A 9,679-nucleotide genomic window follows, 5' to 3' on the forward strand; every position below is an offset into this window, starting at 1 on the left:
GCCATGATTGCGGCAATGATATCAAGCATATGCTTTGTCTCGGTGGGTGTACGAGTAACCCTGGCTGCTGCAACTTCCAATTCTGCATCAATGTGCTCAGCTTCATCGTTGGATGCAGGAGGGGTAATTACTTTCTCTTTGCCCTTTCGAGAGAGGAATGGAATGTGAGGCTCCTCTGCAGGTTCGTCTTCCCCTTCTCGTATGATGTGCTTTTTCCTGGACTTAAAAGAGGTCCTGGCTGAGGGTTCTTCGAGTTCTTTCTCATGCTTTTCCTCCTCCTCTATCGGGGAACTGTCAGTTGTAGACTGGACTCCCTGTTCTTTATCCTGGTCTGACTGGTTATCAGCATCTATATCAGCATCTGCTTGCGGTTCTGTTGTTGTTTCTTCCTCTGGTTCATCTGTGTCAGTAACATCTTCACTAACTTCTATAATAGAGATACCAAAATTGTACTGCTGTAGCAGTGAATCAAGGAAATTGTGGTGGGTACTTTTTATATATACAACAAATTGGTGTAGGTGGTCCTCCAAGTGCTGCAAATAGCTCCAACACAAGGTCTCGGGGGTGGTTATAAAACTCCAGCCACCCGTGCTTTGCTGCAGCATCGTATAATGATTACACAATTCTAGAGGGTTAAGGTGGGAACTGAAACCATTTTTCTTCCAAAATCTCGCGCGGTTCAATAAATTCTTCATACTTCTCTTCCGCATGGTAACTTTAAAATCGTGATGGATCGTTTAGTTGGCTAGCTGTCCTTTTATACCTTGGCATTACTGCAGCAGTAGGATAACTGTGGTAATATGTTCAAGAGTGAAACGAGGAGGAGAGGTTATAAAGTAGAGGGGTTGTGACTGCGAAGGGAAAAGAAAATAGTGTTAGAGGTCAACATGCACAGTGAAACTCTTATATAGGTGGAAATAAATAAAATAAATCCGATAAAAGAGATAAATTAGGGAAGAATTTTTGAATTTATTAAGCATATCCCATAAAAAATAGGAAAGAGATATTGATGCAGTTATTTAAGTGATTATGCATTCTTCCCCAATCTCTATCTGAGTTCACCCAACTAGCTGTCACATGTTATCTCTAACGGTAAAATGTGAGGCTCCGTAGTTAAGTTACTGTAATAATAAAATTGGTTGTTACAGGAACAAAATGTATGCTCTAGCAATCTGCACAACAATCTCCTCAGATAGTTGCTGTCAAGTAACTTGCCTTTGTAACCTGTTAACATTACAACACCAATTGTCAATATTGAATCCAACTCTAAGAATTGCGTGACTTGGCATGTTTCATTTTTTTTAAATAAAACAATAAAAGATAAAAATTAAACAATCCTAACTAAGAAAAATAATAAATAAAAAATACTACAACAAAAACATGGAGGATCCACTTCATTCGAAATGACTGCCTTAGCAATGAGTTGCCTCCCATTCAGTGCTTGATTTAAGGTCCTTCAGCCTGACCTTTTTTGAATGCTCACAATGCCGGTTCACTAAGGAGTAAGACCTCCTTTGAACAATCTGTAACTGAATGCATGTAATGTTTAACTCTGTGCCCATTAACTTTGAATTCTTGGCCTGTCTTTTCATCTAAGAGATCAACAGCCCCATGAGGGTAAATTCTGAGCAGCTTGAAAGGTCCAGACCTTCTAGATTTCAGCTTTCCTGGAAATAGTCTTAACCTGGTATTATAGAGCAGAACTAGTTGACCAGGGATTAATTTTCTTTGTTGGATGTGCTTGTCATGCCATTGTTTTGTTCTCTCCTTATAGATTCTTGCATTTTCATATGAGAATAACCGTAATTCATCAAGTTCACATAGTTGAAGTGTCCTCTGCTCTGTTGCAGCATGTATATCCCAATTTAATTACTTCAGTGCCCAATATGCTTTGTGCTCCAGCTCGAGTAGCAAGTGGCAAGCTTTCCCATACACAATTCGGTAGGGAGACATGCCAAGTGGTGTCTTGTATGCTATTCTGAAAGCCCATAAAGAGTTATGTAATCGCAATCACCAATCCTTTCTTGAAGGATTCACTACCTTTTCTAGAATCTTCTTAATCTCCCTATTAGATACTTTTGCCTGGCCATTGGATTGTGGGTGATATGCTGTTCGTAATTTTGTGTTTGACTTTATACTTGGCCATTGCTGCAGCAAATGCTTTGTTGCAGAAATGAGTACCCTCATCACTAATAATTGCTCGTGGAGTGCCAAACCTGGAAAAAAATATTTTTCTAAAGAAAATTCACCATTACTCTAGCATCATTGATGGGTAATGCTACAGCTTCTACCCACTTGGAGACATAATCCACAGCAACCAGGATATAGAAATTCTCAAAGGATGGTGGGAAATGGCCCATGAAGTCTATTCCCCATACATAAAAAATCTCCACTTCCAGAATATTTGTTAATGGCATTTCATGTCTTTGAGTTATGTTTCCTGTCTTTTGGCACTAGTCACAACATTTAGCAAACTCATAAGTATCCTTAAAAACAGAAAGCTACCATTCTTGGACACTCTATGACCCAACACTATGCCTTCTTGCACCATGAAGTGGCATTTTTCCTAATTGAGTACTAAGTTAGTCATCTCACATCTTTTAAGAACTTCTTCCAAGTTGTGTAAACAATCAGTGTACGTTTCTCTAAAGACTGAGAAATCATCCATAAAGACTTTCAATGTTTGCTCCACCATATATGAGAAAATAGACATTATACATCCCTAGAAATTTACTGGAGCATTGCACATACCAAAGGGCATTCTTTTAAAGGCAAAAGTTCCATAAGGACAGGTGAATGTAGTCTTTTCCTGATCTTCTGGGGCTATAACAATTTGGTTGTAACCTAAATACCCATCTAGGAAACAATAGTATTGTTTTCTAGTAAATATGTCCAACATTTGATCTATAAATGAAAGTGGAAGTGATCTTTCCGTGTGGCTTTGTTGAGCTTCTTGTAATCCAACATACCCTTCATCCAGTCATTGTTCTTATAGGATTAAGTTCAATCTTTTCATTTGCTATTACTGTTATTCCTCATTTCTTTGGAACACATTGTACTAGGCTCACCCATGAACTATCTGATATCGGGTATATGATCCTAGCATCTAGCCATTTGATGATTTATTTCTTCACAACTTCCTTCATAATGGGGTTTAGCCTTCTCTGTTGCTCTACTGAATTGCTGTAGCAGTCTTCTAACAGAATTTTATGTATGCATATGGATGGGCTGATCCCTTTAATGTCTGCCATAGTCCATCCAATTATTTTTCTATATTTCCTAAGCACATCTACCGGACTTCTTTTTTTATCTGCATCTAAAGAAGATGAAATGATTACAGGAAGTGTATTGTTCTCACCAAGATATGAATATTTCAAATGTGAAGGTAACAATTTTAATTCAAGAGTAAGAGATGATTCAATAGATGGTAAAGTTGTTTTTACGTGCCTATCTGAAAGATTTAGAGGTTCGATAAATCTGCTATGTCTTTTAGATTGCCTTTCTCCTATCCAATCTATCTAGTTTGCTGCAATATTTTCTTCTTCAAAGCTTTCAAAGGTGGCAGCTTTGATAACCTCTTTACTGCAGCATCTATTTATTCTGTCTGCCACAGCAAGGTCCAACACTTAAAAAATTACAATCTTCTGCCTTATCAGGACTCTTAATAGCTTCTAATACATTGAAGGTGACTTGTTGGTCATTCACCCTCATGGTTAGCTCTTCTTTCTGAACATCTATCACAGTCTTCCTAGTTGCCAGGAAAGGTCTTCCAAATATAATTGGTACCTCTTTATCAGTCTCAAAGTCTAGTACAATGAAATCCATTGGAAAGATGAATTTGTCAACCTTCACCAATACATCTTCAATCTTTCTTTCATGGTATGCATGAGATCTGTCAGCCAACTGCAGAGTGACTGTTGTTGGCTTGCACTCTCCTACTCCTAATTGCTTAAATAGAGATAATGACATTAGATTAATGCTGGCTCCCAAGTCACAGAGTGCTCTGCCATTGTACTTAGTTCCAATTGAACATGATATTATGAAGCTTCCTGGATCCTTTAATTTTTTAGCAATCTTACTCTGAAACAGGTGACTGCATTACTGTGTTAAAGCAACAATTTCAAATTCTCCCAACCTTTTTTTTCTTTTTAAACATCTTTTAGAAATTTCACATAATTAGGCATTTGTTCTAATGCTTCCAGAAAAGGTATGTTGATGTGTAACTTTTTTAGCACTTCCAGGAATTTGCTAAACTATTTGTCTTGTTTTTGTTTCTAGAATCTCTGTGGGAAATAAGGTGGATGCCTAAATTGTTGTACAGCTTCAAGAGGTACCAATATCTACTCCTTTGATTTATTGTAATTTGTCACCACTAGTGTTGCAACATCTTCTTCAGCAGGTATTGGGTGATTTTCTTCCAAGGTTGCTGTAGCTTGACCACTAGTGCCAGTATCTTAATGGCTGGGTTGCTGTAACATCATTTCATCTTGAGGTGGTTCTTGTGAGGAGTTAAGTTCCAACCTCTTTTTAGTCACATCAACAACAATATCAACATTCTTCCCAGATCTTAAGTTGATTACTTTACAGTGTTCTTTACCTCTCTTCTTGGATTTTCTGTATTGCTGGGTAAACTTCCCTAAGATCTACTACTCATTACTGTGGCAAGCTGTCCAATTTGGTTTTTCAGGTTTCTCAGAGATACAGCTTGACTTTGCACAATTGCTTCATTTTTCATGATATATTCCTTAATAAGTGTTTCCAATGAGGTGATTTGATCATGGCTAGTGTGTTTTGCTCTTGATTTTACTGATGAAAACCATGTGGCTGAGCATGTCTGTTCTGTCCACTAGGTGCTGGAGCATGCTGATTTTGATTGCTCCATGAGAAATTTGGGTGTTGATTCCATCTAGGGTTGTAAGTACTTGAATATAGTTGTTCTAGGGCTGTCGGTTGAAGTTGCCCACATAGTTTACTAATGCTGGATTTCCTAGACAGTTGTCAAATACATGCTCATCACCACAATACACACAAGATAGTTCAACAACTTGCTTTACTACTGCAGAAGTAGAAGTCATGACTTTTACCATGTTTGTCAATAATGTTACTTGAACTGACAGTGCTGTAATTGCATCTATATTATGTACCCCTGCTGCTCCTCTTGCTACAGTTTTTCAGTTGATGGCCACTGGTAGTTATTGTTAGGAATTCTCTCTAAAATTTCATAAGCTTCAGTGTAAGATTTGGATAATAAGGCTTCATTTGCTGAAGCATCGACCATCAATCTTGTACTTGGTTTCAACCCATTGTAAAAGGTTTCTAGCTGTATGCAACAGGGAATGCCATGATGAGAGCATCTTCTGAGAAACTCTTTAAATCTCTCCCAAGTCCCAAACAAGCTCTCATCTGCAAGTTGATGAAAAGAGGTGATCTCATTCCGCAATTTTGCATTCTTGGTTGGTGGAAAATATTTCATTACGAATTTGTCAGCCAAGTCATTCCATGTAGTAATAGAATCAAATGGTAAGGAATTCAACCATGCTCTTGCTCGATCTCTTAAGGAGTAAGAAAAAAGCCTCAGTCTCAAAGCATCCTGCGTTGTTCCAGCAGTTTTAAAAGCATCACTTACTTCCAAAAACAACTTAAGATGGAGATGAGGATCTTCAGATGGCAGTCCATTAAATTGACCCACTGTTTACAACATTTGAAACATTACCGGTTTAAGTTCAAAGTTGGCAGCTTCCACTTCAGGTCTGACTATTCCAGGATGTACAACTTGAGGAGTTAATACAGCATAATCTCTAATAACCATATCTCTATCGTCTGCCATGTAAATGATATTGTTGTTGCCTGGTTGTCTTTGATTAACGTGTCCATTTTGCCCCTCTTGAATATTGACAGGTTGTAGTGGCCCGTGAAGATCCAAGTTTCCCACATCTTGCAAGTTATCCATTTTTGAAACAGTTTTTGAATTTCTTCGCTCTCTTCGCAATCTCCTTACAGTCCTTTCAATCTCATGATCAAATTGAAATTCAACAGATCTGTCTTTGCGCATGCAAGTCATGATCTGTCAATAAATAGAATGAATTAGATCAAGTTGGCACTTGTCAAGATTGACTTCACACTTCGAAAATAAACAATCAATCCCCATCAACGACGCCAAAAACTTGTTGTTTAATTTAACTCAATTGCTATTGATGTCATGTGCAAGTGTACACAACAAGTAATAAAATGATGAATATTCAAGATCGTCTCCACAGGGACTGATATTACTTGCAATGCTATAGCTATCATGACAGTGCAAATTTCTTTTATCTAAAGAGAAATCTAATTAAAGTTTATTACTATCGAAATTAACAATTTTAATAAAATAAATGCAGTAATAAAGTAAATTAGATGAATTGCGTAAAAAAGAATTTAATGAGAATGAGGTAGCTGAATGATCAAACTCTATTCATGGGCTGACTGTTCTGTTCAAATAAACACCAGTTATTACAGCAATTCTTACAGCACAGGGCAGAATTATTTTGCATCCTTAGCTGTCGCTTGTTGGACTTGTCATACCCTTAAGCACCCTAACAATGACCAGTTGTCATTTCACCTAAGATATGGCATTATGAACATACACCCTCTCTACCCTACAAGGTGAATCCCTGTATCTAGTTCTTCACAAATCTTAACTCAAGTGTGGCCCTTTTGGGGCTTAAGTTAAACTCAATCCAGGGAACTTAAATTAAGATCAAGTATTACTCTAATAATTTCTACTAAAACATGCCCTTTTGCGGCTCTCTCTTAGCTTGAACCATTAAATGAGAGGTCAACAGAAATAATGATTCTAATATAAGCTATTAGAGCAAAATGCTACAACAATCTTTCAGCAACTCATAAGAACAGTCAAGAACCCATTGAGATTGTTTGTCACTCAATTACAATCAAATTTAGTTCATACTTTGGAAAAGAAAAACAAACAGCAAAGTATCAGTGATGAAATACATCGGTTCAATCAAAGAGTAAGAAAGGGGATAAGTAAAGAATGATGAAAATTGAATCCAAATAGTTTTGCTAATCTCTTCACTGGTGCAGACTTGTTCTCCTTTGAATTCTAATTTCTCCTTCTTTTCCTCTTAATTTCTTCGCTGTTAATTCACCACCCCCTTTACCATATGATGCGTGCTCCTCTTATAACTGAAAACTAGGGTAAACAGAAGCCCAGGGCACGCATAAGTCAGATTAGGAAACTACAGATCTTGATTCTGCAAGTATCCCGTGCTAAATTTTCTCTGTCGTTGTTCCAAGATTGCTACAGCAATGATTGCTACAACAACAGCTACAACACTACATTGTTCTAGATTTGTTTCAATTCTTTTGTAGCCATGTTCTTCCTCATTTTTACAAGCCTATTGCATCAACACTCCTTCCATGAGATATGAGCTTCTAGACACCTACAATTATGCACACAATTTAAGCACGAATTATTCTAAATTAAGCAAAATTTATTAAGACTAAACTAAAATGAGTGTTTGTACAAAATGTAACAAAAATGCAATAGAAACACATCATTTACTCTCTAAGTGATATTGATTTAAGTCTAGAATTTTCATAATAACTCTCGTTTCATAGAGTTATCACACATAGACGGTGTTTACTTTCCTCCCCTTAACTAACACTAAGGAGCCTTTGGTGAGCTTCCATACTCCTTCACCAAATTAGTTGGTATAACTATCATCATCAAGCTTGCCTGTAGAGATCAAATTAAGAAGGATATATGGTACATGTTTGACATCTTTAAGCAATAACTTAGAGCCAATGCTGGTTTCCAAGGAAATATCTTATATTCCCACAATCTTTAGCAACAACAATTTTGGTCTTTAGCCCTAATTTAACCCATTGCCCTCTCAAAGTCATATTGATTTACAGCCCTACAAGCTTTCCAGAATAACCCCATCACATTCAAACCAGGAAACCTGCACTTCTAATTGGCAAAGATATGCTTAGCACAATATCTAGTGCTAGCATTAGGCTAATATTTTTTTAGTCGCCATAAAAGACCTTTTTGTCTATAACTAATAATAGTCACAGGCTTATGATCATCGACCCCAATGAATTCATATAAAAAAGATAAAAAAGTAACCCCAACTATCATAGTTTTCTGCCTCATATATGCAAAAAGCCAATGGCAAAATTCCATTATCAGCATCTAATGCAACAGCAGATAACAATACTCCCCTATATGGCCCATCCAAGTGACACCCATCCAATCTTATGAAAGGTCTACACCCAGTTAGGTACCCCACTTTAAGTGCGGGAAATGATAAAAAAAACCTTTGAAAAACTGGGCTATTTGACAATGGCCTATCAACTTTAGCTTGACACAAGCACCTCTACTCATTTTCATAGCAAGCAACATGGTCAGCACCTAGGTTTTTTAGTGCAATTTCTTTTGCCCTGTATAGTTCTTGTTTGTCACATTCAATCCTATGTTTATCTTTTAGCTCTCTCATTATGACATGTACATCATCCAATGTGCTATTGGATCTTTGTTAACTTATTTAATCTGACAATCATGTTTCCCTTTAATATACCAAATTTTAAAAGTTATCTCGTCAACCATCGATGAAGCACTAAGTTTCCAAGTGCATTTTAGATTGACACAATACCTAACACCATCATTTTTAATCCTATTCAACTAAAAATCCTCTTGGATTGCATACTTCATTATAACCTCTCTTAATAATGCAACAGATTCAAAGGTATTTCCTACTTTTAGACTAATTAAACTATTTGGATTTGGCTTCTACTCATTATCAACAATGGATTCATACATCTGTGAGAGACCATTCTCTTCATTAGATGAGTGCCCTCCGATATAGCCATCCTCACTAAATTTTTCAAACTTATCACTACCCACACTAACTGCTATATTGATAGGAATTTCATATCCTATTACAACATTTTCACGACATGACTGACCACCTGACCTAGTGTGCACCTCAAACTCAATGACATGACAACTATTGATAAAAAAAAACTCCTAAAAAACCCAATACAATTCACTATCGTTTGAAATTAGCTTTTTCTGCCTACTTGTAGTCCATGGCAATACAATAGAAATTTCAATCATATCCATTTCATTATGTCCATGCTTAACCATGACTTCTTGAATTTCATGAAACAACCTAATAATCTTATATTCCCTTGGTTCTCTATATCCTATCTCATACCCCACCCCATTAATTTTAACTGAAAAATAAAAGGTAACATGGCTACTTGCATCAATTTTAAACCAAAAGTATTGCAACAAAAAAGGATAAACCAATACAATTTTATTTAGCAAAGAACAAAAAAACTTAACCTAAATGAAATATACATGTAATTCGGCTAAAAAAAGTACAAAAGCAAATTCAGTCTAAAACATATAAAAAATAAAAACTAAAAAGAAAAAATAACCCAACAAAAAGAAAGAAAGTAGCAACTATCGTGAATTTAGTCTAATATATAGAAAAATTACCACTCATAAGAACACATAGAATTCAATTTTACATGAACAAAGAAGCAAATACAATGAATTCAATCTTATTAATATAACAATACCAATTGGTTGAAATGAATACAAATATAATTATGGCGTATTTAGTCTAATAATTACATAAAGAGCAAATTAAAAACAATGTATTAACAAAAT

At 36.2% G+C, this 9,679-nt stretch overlaps 1 non-coding gene across 1 annotated transcript; it reads left to right on the forward strand.

Moving 5' to 3' along the window:
* Nucleotides 1–5,336: 5,336 nt before the first annotated feature.
* LOC112100634 lies at nucleotides 5,337–5,443 on the forward strand. The gene has a single exon (XR_002907001.1). It is a non-coding gene; the product is annotated as a small nucleolar RNA R71 (small nucleolar RNA).
* Nucleotides 5,444–9,679: the final 4,236 nt, after the last annotated feature.

This window comes from Citrus clementina, unplaced genomic scaffold (genome assembly GCF_000493195.1).
Source record: "Citrus clementina cultivar Clemenules unplaced genomic scaffold, Citrus_clementina_v1.0 scaffold_3, whole genome shotgun sequence".
NCBI lineage: Eukaryota > Viridiplantae > Streptophyta > Magnoliopsida > Sapindales > Rutaceae > Citrus > Citrus x clementina.